Source organism: Struthio camelus, chromosome 32, assembly GCF_040807025.1.
Source record: "Struthio camelus isolate bStrCam1 chromosome 32, bStrCam1.hap1, whole genome shotgun sequence".
NCBI classification, from domain to species: Eukaryota; Metazoa; Chordata; class Aves; order Struthioniformes; family Struthionidae; genus Struthio; species Struthio camelus.
In genome coordinates, this window is record NC_090973.1 from 1,598,228 (window position 1) to 1,615,236 (window position 17,009).

General features: G+C 55.3%; 2 non-coding genes across 2 annotated transcripts; one reads left to right on the forward strand and one right to left on the reverse strand.

Moving 5' to 3' along the window:
- Positions 1-3,655: 3,655 nt before the first annotated feature.
- Positions 3,656-3,727, reverse strand: TRNAA-UGC (transfer RNA alanine (anticodon UGC)). Its single transcript has one exon. It is a non-coding gene; the product is annotated as a tRNA-Ala (tRNA).
- A 681-nt stretch (positions 3,728-4,408) lies between these two features.
- Positions 4,409-4,482, forward strand: TRNAN-GUU (transfer RNA asparagine (anticodon GUU)). Its single transcript has one exon. It is a non-coding gene; the product is annotated as a tRNA-Asn (tRNA).
- The last annotated feature ends 12,527 nt before the right edge of the window (positions 4,483-17,009 follow it).

The window sequence follows — 17,009 nt, forward strand, 5'->3', positions numbered from 1 at the left end:
CCCCACCCCTCTGCCCTCCTGCTGCTGGGCTGCGGGGGCAGGAGAAGGAGCTGCCTCGCCTGGGGTGCCTGCCAGGTTGGGTCTGTGCAGGGCGCAGGGGACAGGAGCAGGCAGCGGTGGGAAGGGACGTTTCCTTCAGCAGGGCAGGAGGCAGAAGAGGAAGAGGGCAGGGGACTGGAGAAGGGATCACCCCAACACACGGGCTCCAGCCCAAAGTCATGGATCAGCCCCCAGCCTCGGGACGGGTCCATCCGCGAGGCTGCTCATAAGGGCGTATTTTGATGGAAGAAAACATTTCATGTCCATCCCTAAAGCTGGTGCCGATGGGCGCTGAGACAGGATCCCTGTTCCTAGGCCGGGATTTTAACGGGCTGAGCCCCACTGCCCACAGGCGAGAACCTCTCACACAGGAGCCAAGTGGGGAGGAGGGTTTGGTGGTTGTGCAGCATCTGGCACCCAAACTGCCCTCCCTCCTCCAGATGGGGGCAGGTCTCCGATCTCCGCATCCCGCTGGCCCTTCCGGAGGGGTTCCCCATACCACACACTGATGGGCAGTGGGGTTAAGGCCGAGCACACAAAAACACACTCCACCTTTGTCCTGGCTCATTTCCTTTCCCACACTGAGCTGACACCTGCTCTACTCAGAGAGATCTCCTGCAATGGGGAAGAGTCACCAAATGCCTCTGTGTCTGGATCTATAGGATCTATGTTAATATCTATATGTAAAAAACCATTGAGATTCTGTGACTAAACTGGCAGTTTTTGAGAGTAGCATTTTTTCCTGCTTTAATTTTCTTTTCCTACACTGAAATTATTTATGTACCCTACTTTTTCCTTTGCATTTTTTTCTTTCCTTCATCATCCCCTCCTCCCACTACTTATGCATCCATCCTCCACTCAAGTTACTGGTTTCAGCCTTCCCAGCCCCAGGCAAGCATGGGGCCGTGCAGCTGCCGCCAGCTCTCCCTGCCCAGCTGCCTGAGCACAGCTCGCCTCTCCCCTGCAGCCGGCACTGTCAGGCCACCAGACAAAATCAGACCTGTGTGCCCAGGGTCTGGTGCCTCTCTCAAGGAGGCAGAGGGTAACTCCACCAGCCCCAGTTCTGCCCAGCGCTGGCTTTGCTTCGCAGGAGGGTTTCAACTCTGGGTCCCAGGAGAGGGGCAGCTCTCCTCTCCCCCAGCAGCCAAGCCACAGCCGAGCAGTGAGGGCTGTGTGAGGCCCCTTCTTCCTCCAGCCGGGACAGGGCAAAGCCAGGCTCCCCACCAGGAACGGCCAGGGCTCGGCAGCACTGCAAACAGCAGGATCCTGCCCTCGAGGAGAGGAGGGAGCCGGTGGCTGTCACCAGCACCCTCTCCCGCAGCAGCGTTTCCCCGTGCCCCACTGGGAGCTCCTCCAGTGCCAGGCCCTGCGCTGACCCTCCATGGGCAGCAGCACGTCCTAGAGCTGTGGACATCCTGGCTCCTATCCAGGATGGAGCACTGGTGCTGGGGACCTTGCAGGAGGGCTGGGCCATGTGTGCAGAAGTGGGAAGTGATTATGGGAGGGGACTGGATTCCCAGTGTAGGCATGAGGGGAAAGCACCAGTGCTGCTGATGGTGACAATGATGGTGTCACCAGCAAATCCCTGAAGCAGTGGGGCAGGGCTAAGGTGACCTTGAAGGCTCTGGGGGCAGCCAGGCCTCGGACACCACCTCCAGCCCCGCGACCTGGAGCCTCCCTGTTGGCAGCCCCCTGCCCTGAGACAGCCCCCTCCCTCCCTAGCCCTGGCCCATCTCTCCCTGTGGGAGATGCGGTGCTGGAGCCTGAGCCCCAGCAGGAGCAAGGGTTGTGTTTGCAGTGCCCATGTGCGTTACCCACCTCCGTGGGGGTCTCGCTCTGTGAACACTTTTCTCATGCGGGCTTCCAACAGCCAGGGTGCAGAAGAGCAGTGCCTGCTCTGATCAATCCCATGGCCCCTCCGCCATGGGGTGACCACCTGCTCAGCAAGCCCCAGGGCTGGCACTGCCCCTCTCCTTCCCTATGGGGAGATGTGGGGCCAGGCTCAGCCCTCACCCAAAGGACACGCTCTCCCTGAGGGCTGGCACAGGGACCCCTCTGCTCAGCTGCAAAAACATCACCACACAGACACACATCTCTTGACCCAGAGATGGGCCAAGAATGACAGAATGAAGACATACCCCTGCTCCCTCTCCAGGATGATGTCTTTGGCATCCTCAGGAGACTTTTGCCAGCACCAAGATCAGACCCGCAGCCAGATCTCTCACCTTGGCTGTAGGAAACAGCGTGCTGGCTCTAAAGCTCCACACAGAGCCCATAGCGGGAGCTGAGGGGCACAGCGTGAGCGCCTAGGTCCATAACCAGAACTTGATGCATCCAAATGATCTGTTTGCTTCACAGACATTCATGAACAGAGTGTTTATATACACATATATATATGTATAGATATAGATATAAAAAAAATCTAATCCATTGGGAACTTTTGCTTAGGGAATGCTCATGTGGGGAATCCAAATCTTATAAACAGGAGAGTTGGCTGCTCTCTGGCTTTTGAGGGTAGTCTCTGCCACAGGTGTCCTTGCAACAGCATCTTCAGGTGGAGCAGGTGAGAGTCCCTGAATGGGGTTGTTCCAGTTAATCCTTATTATCCAGCTGGCCTGTGGTCCTACATGCCCACTCCAGAGCATGCATGATCCATTCCTATTGATAAAGGACTGTATTAAACAAATGGGAATGTCATCTTTGTATCACAGTTACAACTTCAGTTCCAAAGATCTTGCCACAGTGCAAAAGATGTTTGCATCGTCATCCCATTGTTTCCCCCCTTTACCTGCCTCCCCCTTAGCTCTCCTTTCTGCTGGTGGCAGTTTTCTGATGCTCTTGATGACCTCACAATGCCTTCCTGCTGACCTACATGCTAATGGCCAGTCCGGCTGATGTAAGGAATTGACCTCACAATCAACGCCCTAGACACATCCCTCTCACTCACCTCTCCCTCTCCCCTTCCCCTAAGCTCTCTTCTCCATGGGGAAGGTTTTCTCATCTGCCTCATGACCTCACAGCACCTGCCTGCCTGCCACCCAATCAGATTGCTGCAATAAAAGTGACCTCACAAACAAGCTCCCAGCCAGGCCAGCCTTGCCTGCCTCTGCCTCTGCCCTCTCTCCTGGGGGCTTTCTCCTGCCCCTGAGGACCTCACAGTGCCCAATCAACTGCAGTCATAGAGGTGATCTCACAATCACTAGGCCAGTGCTGTCATGTTACCTGCTTCTCCCTCCTTCCTCCCTCCAGGCTCTTATGTCTTCCTCATGGGCTTTGCTGTACCCTTGATGACCTCACATGGCTGCCCACCTACTGCTGGCCAATCAGCTGCTGTGAAAGGAAAGGGGATGTAGCCCTCTCCTGAGAGGGCATTTTGATGCACTGGATGACCTCTCAGCTCCTGCCTGTTTGCCTACTGCTGGCCGCTCAGCTTGTTGCAATAGTTAGTGACACAAAAATCCATGTCCCAACAGCATCAGTTTTAACTCCCTCTCCCCTTGCCCAGGGATGTCATTTCAGCTGAGCAGGTTTTCCAAGGTGCTGGCTTGCTACTACCGTAAGCCTACACTTTCTGGAGAGGACCAAGGGGATGGAGAGTCAGGACATAAAACACCCCTGGAGATGCTGGGGATCGAACCCAGGACCTCCTGCATGCAAAGCAGGCGCTCTTCCACTGAGCTACATCCCCTTACAACCTGCTGAAGGGTGGGACATACACTCGTCCCATGATGTGCCCTTGACAAGCACAGCCCTGTTCTCCCCTGCTGCTCTGAGATCCTCAGCAGAAAACTGCATTCAAACCCTCTTACTGGGCCACAGGCTGGGATGGGGGAAGTGGAGATTGCCTCTCAGCTGGGACTAGTCCTGGACCAGGGCTGCACCATGGGACACTGCCCCTCCAACATCTCTGCAGTCGATGGGGGCAGGAGAAGACTTGCTGCAGGCGTTGCTCCCATGCTCTGGCCCTCCCAGGGAAGGTTGATGGAGAGGAACAAATCCCTTCCCCGAGTCTCCTCTGCCACCCTGTGCAGCACTCCTGTGTGCAGCACATCTGTCCCTGACACCAACAGCAGGAGTGAACACGGTGAGGGAAATGTCCTCCCCAGGTGAGGTGCCCACAACTTCAATTGCCCTCCCTCCCCGGGGTGTGCAGTGGAGGGGCCACGGGAGCAGGTAGAGGTGATCCTGGGCAGGGAGCTGCCCACAGCCCCTCACCTGGTCACCAGGCCTCCCCCTGCTCTGCTCTGACCACCAGCACCTGGTGGTGGGTGAAGGGCAGCACCCCCTTCCCTGGGGCTGGGGACGTGCCTGGCCTCAGGGACGTTCCCACTCCAGCAGCACCAGGGACCGTCCTGATGCCAGTGGTGGGGTCTCTGTGGTGCAGCAGGGCAGCACGTTCGGCTGTTAACCGAAAGGTTGGTGGTTCGAGCCCACCCAGGGACGGTGCCCCTTGGTGGGGTGCCTGGAGGACTGTGCTGCCCGGCACCCTGGCTTTTGCTCATGGTCCCCATGCACTAGCACAGACAAACTTGTGGTAACCCCGTGGCTCTGGCTCAGGCTGGTGAATCGCTCAGGGAAGGACCTGTCTCCTGAACCAGGGCTGCTGTGAATAGAGGGGTCCTTGCTGGTGGGGCTGGTGCCACTGACCTTCCCATTCACACCTCTGTGTGTGCAGAGGTTGGTCTTACTGAGGGGTTTTATACTGGGACGGAATAAGGAAGGGGGATTGACAGTGTAAGGATCAGCACCAAGCCCGAGACACATACACTATACTATGGCTAAAATACAATAAATCAGGGCTTAGTGAATGCTGTCCATTCTGTCCTGTGTCATCCTCCAAAGAAGAGAAGAGAGGGAAACATGAACAGCCACAGATGAACAACAACGGCGTGGCCAAGAGGTTACAGCGATGCACTGCTAATGTATTCTGCACTGTGCACAGGGCTCAAACCCCATCCTTATCAAAGATGATCCTGTTTCTGGCTCAAGACCCACCTGGAAGGAGTCTTTTGGGATAGTGACTGTCCTGCAGTCACTGTCCCTACAGACTAGCATTTTCAAGCTCATTCTCAAAGCTGGCAAGACAATCACCTTGTTTGCATGGACAGCCCCTTCCTCTCACCCCTCCTCCCATTTGTGTTTACTCATAACAAAAGCCAAGCTTCTCCAGAGGTACATCCCTGGGGAGCCAGCTCTGGGACAGCAGATCTGCTGGTGGCTGGCACATGCGTGTTGCTGTGGGGCATCCTTTCTGGACCATGTGGGATGGCCAGAGAAGCTGGAGAGCAGCACGGAGGATGCACGTGAGTCCTCTTGACCTTGAGCTGAGCTGAGCTGTGCCCTCCCCATCCTTGATGGAAAGGACTGAAGAGGGAACAGCAGGTGTCCGTGCTGGGTGGTCCTGTCTGCACATCTCGTTCCTGAATGGGGAGAAGGGAGGGTGCAGTCCCACGGGGCAGTGAAAGAGGCCATCTCAGTCCTCGCCCCAGCAAGTGCGTGGGGACGTGGGAGAGATTCTGCCATCTGCCTGATGCACAGACAGCTCTGCCAGAGACCTCTGTGGCAGGGTCAGGCCTTCCTCCACCCCAAGCACAACCTCGGGGGAGAGGACAGCCCTCTCAGTCCAGTCGGTGCTCGATCCTTGGCCTGACTTGTTGCCTGGAGAGAGGCTGAGACTGGAGACAGAGCAGCATGCCCTGGGTCACAGCTGCAGCTGAGACCTGACGGGAGCGTAGGGTTCAGCAGCAGCAACAGCTGGCAAGAGGACCAAAGCAGCTTGTGGGGTTGCAGGAGCAGGTCCTCTTGCTCTGTGCAGGGATGGGGAGCTGCAAGGTGCTGCAGCTGGGCTGGACAGGGCAGCCTGATGCGTGAGTGTGTTTGGGTAAGGAAACACACACTGGGGAGGTTTGAAATGTTTGTGCTGTGAGCTGCTGCTGAGGGGACAGAGAACATAAAAGCAAAGTCTGTGTGCAAGGTGCAGGAGAGATGACCTTCGGTCTCTGATCTGGGGCTGTTGTGAAGTCACAGTTTTGCAGTCAGCTTTTAGCCTCCTGCTAGACTCCTGCAGGGGAGTCACTGCATTTCTGTCCTGCCTTGTGCCCTTTCAGCAGGAAGGAGCCGATTCAGAGGGATGTTCATGAGGGGTCCCAGATGGAGCCCTCTCTGCTGTTTCTCTTCCACATCAGATCCTGCTTTTCCCTTTCTTTTACACCTCTGATTCCAAACACCAGCACCAAGAAATCTTTGGGGAATTAATCACAACCAGAGATTCAGCATTTTGTAGGAAACATAGCTCTCACTGAAGTCCCTGCTGCATGGCAGCTGGTTAAACAGCCTCCTCCCTGCAACTCGCATTCAGCACTTGTCCCTCTACATCTGTGGCTGGGATGCCAAGGACAGCCCCCACTCTGTGCTGTGCTTTGTCTCTTGGGCTACAAATCCCCTCTGTTTCCATAAACCCAATTTTCTCCTTCTCAGGCCCACTGCCCTTGGGGAGGGAAGGGCCAGGCTGCCCACTAACCCCCTATCTCCATCAGACATCTCCCATAGCATTGCAAATGAGGGGAAGAAATTACCATTGGCAGAGCAGGAACCTTTAATGCAATCCTACTATGAGGTTTGGCAGGTCAGAACAAATGAGCCTGAACATCCCTTATGACCTCAGCTGTTACTCTCAGCATCAGCATTCACTTGAGCTTCCCCAACAGCCGAAAGCCCAACTACGGGCCTTTAGTAACAGTGGGACTTCACTTGGACCACAAGCCCCATTTTCCTCAGGGTTCCTTGCCTCTTACGGATACTTCTGGAAAATGGCTCCAGAGGAAATACTGTGGTTTCTTCACATGACTTCTCCAAAGGTGCTCTTCTGCCTTCAGTTGCCTTGCTTGTCTTGTCAGCAAAATACATAGGAAAGGAAGATCTTCCCAGGGGCTCAGATTGGAGGAAAGACAAGAATCCCTTCCCCCATTACTCTGAAGTGATATTCCACCTGGAGGGCCACAGAAAAGAAACAGCAAAGGTTATTACTGGCATCTGTTGTTTTCCAGGGCACGAAGGTCATTTCTCACTCTCTCTTTTGCCCCTTGCCTTGAGCCTGCCTGTCAGCGCTCTTATGCCCTTCAGCTAATACTGGCAGGTCTGACAATGGCATTTTTGATCTGACCAAGGAGCTAAATGATCACTGAGCTAAACAGAAAGTGCCCATGCCCTGTCCCTGAAAGGCCCAGCAGGTACATTCCCGCTAGAAACAGGGCCAAAGAGGGCCTTCTGATGTGTTTCCTGAGAACGCACTAGTGACAAATGCATTGCAAAACTAGAGCACGACAAGGCTGGTCAAGGGCCAAATGAACACACAGGAAGGGGTCTTTCATACCCCCTGCCCCTAGAAGTCCTTAGTGCACAAGGAGGACCTCAGCCAGTAGCACGTACCTGTTTTGGCATCTTCTGGATTTTTTTAACCAGTTTCTCAGGTGGGGGCATGGCTTCAGCACTGTCCTTCCTCCTGCCCTTCTCCACCTTCTGTGAGGAGCTCCCTCCGATGGCTGGGAGCACACTGAAAATACACATTGTGGGGAGGTGGTGTGAGCACAGCGCGAGTTTGGTCTCCACTCTGTGCTCCCAAGCTGGGCACCTGCTTCTGCAGCAGAAGGCAGTCCCGCAGCAGAATGATGTGGGGTCGACTGCCTGTGTTCACATCCACAGACACAGAGATCACCCCCAGCTGAAGTGCCCAGGGCTCCATGATGTGCCTGAAGGAACGCTCAGGATGCCCAGGCACAGGCTCTCTCTCGAGGCAGCAAGGAGAGGAGCAGGGGCCTTTACAAAGACAGGCTCTGTGAGACACACTTACCCCATCCTGGCAAATGTATTAAACACTCCTCGATGGTCCCAGCTACCTTGTGCTTAGGTATGGAAAACTGATTCTTCCTGGAGACCCAGGGTCAAAGAAGGAGAAAGTGATCAGGGGTGTAAAGGCAGTCCTGCCATCGTGGGATCAGGAGTCACTGTGCCATGTGAGAAAAGGCATTCAGAGCTGCCCTAAACCTCGTGTCCACAGGAAACATCTCACTCAAAAAAGCACAAGGCTGCAGGATCACCCTCCTCCATGCCTCCAAGTGTCTCACCTGCCACGAGACGCTTTGACCTCAGCTTTCTTCCCCTTTCCTTTCTGCATATTGGTAGCTGTTATTCTGGGTGGAGGATGCCTCTCCCTGAAGAGGAGACGCTTGGCAGGAAGAGTTCCTGCAAGCAGGAGGCAAGAAAACACTTCAGGACAGCATTGTGGAGACCTTTGGAACAGGAAGGATAGGCAGATCTGCTCAAGCTTGTGATAAATCTGTGAGGCAGGCCTCAAGCTGATTCCTTTCAAAGCTTGCTTCCTGGGTGGTCTTTGGTCTTTCCAGACACTGGCTTAGACTATCTGTCTTTTCGTTTTTACTGGGCAATATCTTTTCTTGTGGAATTGATTTTCTCATGTTCTATCCCATTCACTCGATGGAAAAGGGGGCTTGCTGGGATGTCCTGGTGACCGAACAGAGCCTCTCTGGGGGCCATAATTTCACACAAGGCGAGCCGATCCTTGGATCAGTCTACTGATCTCACATGCCTACAACTCCTCTGTAGACACAGTCAACACAAAGGCACTGTTTTGGGAATGTGTAGGAGAGAGTAGGAAAGAAAGGTTAGAACACCTTGCTTTGAAAATGAAAGGAAGTCTTGGCACAGGCTACCAGACTTTTTAACCATCTGACTTTTCCCATCCTGAGTCCCTTGAGAGTTCCCATCTTGGGTAAGCAGCATCACCTCCAGTGCCTCATGCTACCCCTGGGAGCCATTGCACTGGAGCCTTGGCTCCAATGCCCTACCCAGCAGCACAGGAGGAGAAGGCACAAACCCCTGCCAGGAACCAGCTGTTCCATTCCCTTTTTGCCACTCGCGTTGTCTTTTCCCATCTCCTCTTCCTGGCTGGGCTTCGCAGGTGCCACAGGTGGTTTTCTAGCTCTCCTCTCAAGCTTGTACCTGGAAACAGGAAAAAAGGCACCAGTTCAAATGAAGGACACCACACTTCCTTTGCACCTTGTGTGAATAAGGGAGACACAGGGGCATTTGGGAGCTACTGTGAAGTCCTCCTTTTTCCAAAGCAGAATATACAGAACATACCAGATTCTGGAGGAGCATCCTAGCAAGCTGAGTGACATCATGAAGACCTCCAGAGCCTGGAGGGGTGTGAGTTTCCTCCTCAGGCTCTTCAAGAGCTTCCCTATCCTTCCTTGTAGGAAAGCTCATTCTAACCCAGATCCTCTGGGCTGCCACTGTGACCATCTATCATCTCCTGTTCATGTTCATGTTCAGGCAGAACAGGCTACTCTCCTTCCCTACAGCTTCCCAGCACCATTTCTAACTCCTCTCTCACCCTCCAAAACACTCGCAGGCCCTCCCAAGCTGATGTTTGTGCATCTGTAAAAAGGAACCTCCATCTCCCAGGCAGGTAATGGAACAAAACACTGAGCACAATGGGAGACAGCACAAAGCTCTCCAAAAAACCCCACTGGGCACTGGCTTCACTTGGGCCTAGATGGGCCTCCCATCAAAAAAACCTTTGACCCAAGAAAATGCATGCAGGACACATTTCATTCACACAGGTCTCTCAGAAGACATGGAAATGTCCCAAGCCAGTGACTAGTATGGACCTGTACTTGAATTCACATTGGAAAGAGTTATTCTCAAATGACTTTCTGAACAGCCTTCACAAGCGCTGGCAACACAACGCTACCAAACATGCCTTGAGAAGCTGCTTGCTTGGCCAGCCAGGGGCTAAGAAGCAACAAACCATACTCACTCAGGAAAGACAATGACATGACCAGACCAGGTCTGAGAAGCTGCAGTTTCAGTGCCCAAGAGGACTGAATCCCTCATCTCTGGCATCTGCAAAGGTGAGAGACACATGTGAGATGATGCCAAGGAAAGTATCTCATCGCTCACAGGGGCAGCAAACTTTTCCACTGCTCAGAGAAGGTGCTGCCTCTCTGAAATGTTGAATCTCTCTCTTCCTCACAGCAGCCCCTCAGTTATACAGCAGAGCAGCTGGAGGGAAATACATGAGAAAGGCTAGGAACACTGCTTTTTGCAAGGCTGAGAATGCAGAGACTCAGCCCAGACACCAGGTCTTTCCTAATGCAGGAGTCAATGGAGGCAAGCACAGGGGAAGGCATTTCACTAGCCGGGCACCCTGGCTGCTCCGTTTTCTTTCCCTGCTGGCTTGAGTTGATGCCTCCTGAGCTGAGAACAAAGGGCTCAGACGTGGGGTTAACCCCCACAGTCTCTCCTAACATTCAGACGGCTGCCTGTGCACCATGGAGGAATAGAGAGACGCAGCTCTTCCTTTCCCTTTGCACAGAGGGTTCCAACTATGAAGGCCAAGTCTCTGGTGTCTTTTTAAGGGGCAGGTGAGGGTCTTGCTCTGGGACCCACTGGGAACAAAGGCTGGAGAAAAGGCCCTGGCCCAGAGAATTGACTGAGAAGGCACCACGGACTAAGTCAGAAGGAAGAGACAGAGCTGGGAAGCAGGGCTGGGCTACAGCCTGCTTGCATCTCTGGCTTAACCCTCAAGGGGCTCAGCTCAGCCTGCTTCCACACCTCCCCTTTCCAGCTGCACCTGAAAGCCCAGGCTGAAGCACAGGACTGCACTAGAGACCTGGGCAAGGACATTGGGCTCCAGTGATTCTCTCTGTGACATGCTGCAGCCACCACTAGCAGCGGGCAGGTGCACACTTCAGGACAGAAAGACTCCCTGTGTGCTGGTGAGAGTGTAGGGCCCTGGGAAGAGCTGGTCAGCACAACTAGATCAACACAGCAACAGCAGCAACAGGGCTCTGGCCCCACCTGGGCCTTGCTCTGCCTGTGCCTCTGCTTCCTGCCCAGTCAGTGGGGTGAGCAATGAGCCCTACAAAAATAAACCTACACAGACACAGACCTAAAAACACCACTGAGCAAGAGGATGAGAGTGAGGAGATATTCTGGCCAGCTGCTATATGGGAAAGAAGACACATGCTCAGGCCCTCCAGCTTCAAAGAGAGAGGACTGAAGTCACCAGAGACTGGCCAGAGATGTCTGACACCCCAGATGGCCCAGGCAGGAGGAGGAGGGAAGGAACTCACTGTTCCTTCACCACACCACAGTGCAAGGGCATCCCATGAAGGGCTCAGGCCAAGCTTCCAAAGGGACGCACATGTCCCTTGATGCCTAGAAATATTGTTACCTCGCTTAAGGGGAAGCTGTTGAACTCACTACCTTACCATCTCAGACATGGCCAAAGGACACATGGGTTCAAATGTGAGCCTGAAACAAGGGGGCACTAAACCATGGCTGTCTGGAAGATGGGAAGTCTACTGGGAAAAAAAACACACAAGACCTGCCCTTTCCTTGGACTTTTTCCCAGAGCACATGCAAGCAGTGCATGTGGCTGCATGAATCTTTGGGTGGACCCAGTACAGCCTATTCCCAGGGTCTTCTCTGCTGCCAAATCCTCTGAATGCTCAAGACAAACTGTCCAGGGAGCTGGCATTACTGCAGGCCAGGACTGTCCATGCCCCTAAACAGGTCATGGCAGGCTAATAGAATTGCATTCACTCATGATTTCAAAAGGACCACAGGTAGCACTGCAGAAATGGAAAACTTACCCCAAGAAGAGCTTCTAGCAGCTGCTCGGTCCCATTCAGCCTTCTCAGAAAGTCTCTGTAAAATCTCATTTTCACATCTACCCCTTGAATAACAAGCATGCCGATGTCCTTCAACACAAGGGCAGCATTCTTCCCACTCTCGAGGCAACAGGAGAAAAGATGCATGGTCTCTTCTATGCAAGCCTCCACTGCTTTCCAAGGAACAGAGATGTTTGAGGCTATGCAAGCATACTTCAGGGGCTCAGAGAGCTTATGACCTAGGAAGTAGCAAAAGAGCAACAAAGTCACAAGCGCAGCAGGCTAACACAGAGCATGGGCAGCTTTGAGGTCTTCAAGCAAGACCCTGCCACAGAGCTGTCGTCTTTAAACATCTGGGAAAGCTCCTGAAGGAAGCTGATATCACTGCTCCCTAGGAGAAGTTCAAAGCACTCTACAACCGGATGTACAAAGTGCAATGGGCCAAGCGCAATGCTTTCTTCCCTACAGACATAGAAAGAAAGGGCCCTAGCCATCTCGTAGGACCATGAGGCATGATGGCAGGACAGGGAGAGGAGAAAGGGGGCCAGTTCCCATGCTGAGGGAGTGGCTGCCAGGTCATGATACTTGTGCCCACACTCAATGCCTTCCAGGGCGGGAGAGATTTAGCTGTGCCACGTCACATGAACGCAAGGAAGGAAAGAGGGGAAGGAAAACACAAGCACTGCATGACACCCCTTCAGATCCTTCTGGCCACCCCCAGCACCCTCAGAAGTGCACAGCAAACATCCCTGCTTCTGGTGCCAGAGGTCCATCTCCAAGGAGTGCCAGACTGATGTTGCCATCACAGAGAAGATGGAGTCCTTTCAAAAGAAAGACCCACTCCAAACACAGCTCGGAGCTCCTGCTGCCCCACAGGCATCACCAATGTCCACTACCGCTGCAGTGCTGGCAGCACTGACCAACCATCTCCACAAAGCTGGCCTCTGACGGCTTTTCAAACACACTAGTTTCCCCATCTCCATTTCAAGGCTCTCTACAGCTGCCTTGGACCCACTTCTAAGTAGAAGGAGAGTGCAAGAGCCACCATGAATGCTGGTATTTGCCTTTACACGGTCTGGTGTGGCAGTAAACACAGACCAATGGTTTTAATGAAATCTGATGAGAAGAAGCATCCCCAATACCTCTGGTGTGTAACCAGCTGTTAAAGCAAGGCCGAGAGAAAGGGAGTCTACTTGTATTGTACATGAGGATGACAGGATAATTAAAGGAAATGAAGGTGTTCTCAGGAGCTGGTGAAGGAACTCTGGCTGTCTAACACTGAACAGCAGTTATGCACAGCCCACAGATGTCCCACGCGGAAGCCAAAGTTTCAGCCTGTCTCCTTACCAGGAACATAGGCCTTATCATAGGTGAGGCCATGAACCTCTGCAATATTCTTCGAAAGATGGAACACGGGTCTGCGAACTGTCAGAAGACCACGCTTCCCACCACCAGCTTGCTCAGTCACAATATCAAAGGTCCCAAGACGAATAACTCTGACTCCCTGAAAAGAGGAAGGAAGAGAAGAATTACGAGACTGTTAGGTGGACAGGCTGGAGACTTGTCAGAGCATGGGGATGGTGCTCGGTGCCCTGCCTGCTCCTGCCATACAAAGGGGACAGATGGAGCGCTCTGGGAAAGCTTTGGAGAAGCCTTGGAGCAATTCTTTGTAAGAACTTTCCAGATGCTTTCCTCCCCCTCCTCTTCACCCTCTCAAAAAGACAAGTCAAAGCCAAGACGTCATCCCTCACACACATAAGAGGCAGAAGAAGGGTTTCCTGGGGAGGCCCAGGATGGCAGACCCACCTGGTTCAGCATCAGCTGATGAACAATGTAGTTAGCCACACCTTCCCAGACAGCAAGGGTCTCCGGAAAAGAAGTGAAAGACATGTCATGCTCTGAGTGGGCCAGCTCAAACCATTCAGCACATGCCTAACCAAGGAGATGATAAGTGCAAGCATATTCAAACCGCATCCCCCTCCTCAAACACACCCCATTCCCTGGCAGGGGAGGCAGGGCTGGGGTGGGCACTGCCTTGAAGCTATAACCTTTTGTCTGCCCCCGGGAGGGCTCTGGAGCTGAAACAGAGGCATTAGGACATGCACATCCTGCCACGGGACATCCACAATGTGTCCCTGAGCTCAAAGCCTGCTCTGCCAGTCTGGAGGCACAAGGAGATCCAGTGGGAAGGAGCTAGAGGCAGAGGCCGGTCTCCCAGACAGAAAGCCCCACTGAGCTGAGTCAAAGGCCAAGGATTCATTTCCAGCACAGGTGTTTCCGACGGCCTCTCCAGAGCCCAGCAGGAGCTGCAGGACCCCTCAGCCTCCTTCACACAGGTCTCCTTTCCTTCCAGATGCAGATCTCCCCCTCATCCCTCCCTGGGGATATTGGCAAGGGATTTCCACCCCTCAGAGCACAGTGCTGTGCCCACAGTAGTCCGGGGGCTCAGGGCATCCCCAGGCTCTCCCCTGGGGGGCCAGTTTCCCTGAATGGGATCCCCGCACACACAGGCTCTGCATGGCCACCAGAGCATCTCCAGCTGCTTCCCCCACCTGGAGCTCGGGTGGGCCATCCCCACTGCAAGGCCAGCAGTGACCCTTGGGGCAGGGACTTCTGCCCAGGGGGCCCCAGGATGGCAGGGGCAGCATCAGGGCCAGGACCCAGCAGTCCTGGTGGCCGCACTGGCACCTGAGCCAGAGGAGAACGTCAGTCAGGGCTCTTGGGGCACCCACCAACTCATCCAGCCTCCCCCCAGCACCAGGGTTTCCACAGCCACGTCCAGAGTTAATGATCTCTGCCACGGCTCCCAGGAAGGACATCCTGAAGGCCTTACCCTGGCGGGGGAGCGCTGGCACCCTCTGCCCACGCCGCCTCCCCTGGCCAGCGTCCCAGAGCTCCATCCTTGTCCTCCTCGCCCTGGGTCACCCCCGCAGCGGGAGGTGATGAGGAAACAGCTCCTCTCCTCCTCCTCCTCCTCCTCCTCCTCCTCCTCCTCCTCCTCCTTCTCCTCCTCCTCCTCCTCCTCCACACGTCCCGCAGCCCCGCACTGCCCCGGCCTCCCCTCGCCGGCTCCCGCTGGGCTCGGCGGCTCCTGGCAGCAGAGCGGTGCTGAGAGCAGCCCCAGCGCCTGGGCTCCCCCGGCCTCGCCGGGACGTGTGGGGAGAGGCCGTGGCCGGGCGGGAGAGGGGAGCTGTGGCTGTGACCCGGGATGTCCTCTGTGACCACAGCCCGTGTCACAGAGGGGCACGGCCCCCCCTCGCCCCAGGGCCCCGGGGGGCCAGGGCTGGCCCTGCAGTGGGCTGGGGCTGCGTGGGCAGTTGGGGGGCTGCCACTGCCCCCATGCAGGCCATGGGGCAGGGATAACCCCACTGGGGTCCCGGCCAGGCTGGGCACTATGGCTGCGCTCACCCCGGCCGTGGTCCCCGTGCAGGAACCCAGCTGCGAGGGAGGGCAGTGGGCACCCACCTGGGGGGGCCCTGCAGCGGGCAGGGGTGGGGTGGGGTGGGGTGTTTGGTTTGCACTCCTTTTTGGTTTAAAAAGGTTTCTGTAGCAGCCCATCGCTGTGCAGCAGCAGGACGTGACCCCCAGGAGCACCCACAGCCCTCCCAGCCGTCGCTGCAAGCGGCCCCGGGCCGAGCTGGGGGCGGCTCCTCTCTGGCCCCTCTGCGCTGGGATGAGCCACAGGATGGTGCCCATCAGTTGGGACAAGCAGCAGGATGGTGCCCATCAGCCCCACTTGCACCCCACTGCCTGGGCGCTCCCGGCCCTCCCGTCCCCCCAGTCCCTGGACACCTGCCCCGGCTCTCGCCCCACTGAAGGCAGCAAACAGCAGGGCAGGAGGAAAGTCCTCATGGAGAAGTCAGTGGTGGTACAGTGCCTGTCTGGAGAGGTCAGACCACAGTCAAGAAACACTTAACAGCGTTCACCATGCAGGGAAGCTATGAGCAAAGTCCCACAGCGACCAGCGCTGGCATCTGCCCTCCAGGGCTCCTTCACACACCCCACACCCCTCCTGTGAGGGTTTTGTGGTGGGCAACATGTGCAAGGCTGCACAGAAGGTTAAACAAATGGATAGCAAAGAGCTTCACCAGCCCCTCAGCACAACGGTACGGACACACTTCCAGGCCCCCGTCCCATAGCCTCGAGCTGCTGGAAACAGGGAAAGTCTGCTGGAGGGGGAAGAACAAAAATCATTCTCTTGTTCTCCTTGTTTCTTGGACACTTTCCCTCAGCACCTGCTAGCAGCAACAGGTGGGACCGCTGTTAGTGGGCCAAGAATCACCATGAACAGGGCATATTCTGGATCCAAAAGCTCAGGCAGCACTGTTTTGCCTTTTTGCCTCCTGCTAGGTAAACACCATTATAAAGTAGATAAAAAAAGAAAAATATTTATTTCTGAATAACTAAACATACCAGTATTGTACTTTTAATGGCCGTGCAAGGTAACACCCAGGAGGAGATGGGGCCAGGAGGGGCTGGACTGAGAGGGGAAGGGACCTCACAGACCTAGCCCCATCCTCCCAGGGTGCTGCACTCACCGAGGGCCCAGCGAGGGATCCAGGTGACCGGGCCTGGCCCCACTCCAGCATTACAGCTGCCCTCCCTGCCCCTCGTGGGAGGCCTGAGGGCCTGAGGGCCTCCAGGGCTTGCGGTTTTGACACAACCTATAGTGCACAGGCAACCCAGTGTGCGCACACACACAGTGCACACACAGCATAGTACATACACACCCCACAATGTGCACACATACTCCAAAGTGTGCGCATATGTCCCAGAGTGGGGCATTCACCCCAATGTGTGCCCACACCTCAGGGCAGGGTCTTGAGGAGGACCTGCCTGGCTGGTGAGAGGCAGCGGGGACCCAGGAAGCCCAGGGAAGGGGAACTGGAGAGTGATTCATGCACCCTCAGGCAAACAATGCAGGCTGGAGCTAGTGCACAGCCACACACCTCTTGTGCCACTGCAAATGCCCTGGGGTCACTCTGAGCACTGTCCAAGAGCACAGAGATATGCCAGCAGTGTCAGTGGTGGTGATCCCTGTCTGGCTGGGTCTGCTTCCAGAGCCAACCAGCACAGCCAAGGCCGAGTCAGGAGTCACCCCGTGGCCCCACAGCCCTCTCGTTCTGCAGAGCAGCACTGCCAGCCCAGGGCCCTGTGGGGAGCACAGGGGAGGGGATGCAGGAACATCCAGCCAGGCCAGCACAGACACATTCACCTCGGGAAAAGCTCTCTGGGGAGCAGCAAACTCCCTAGAGAAAAGCAGGGCAGCATTCA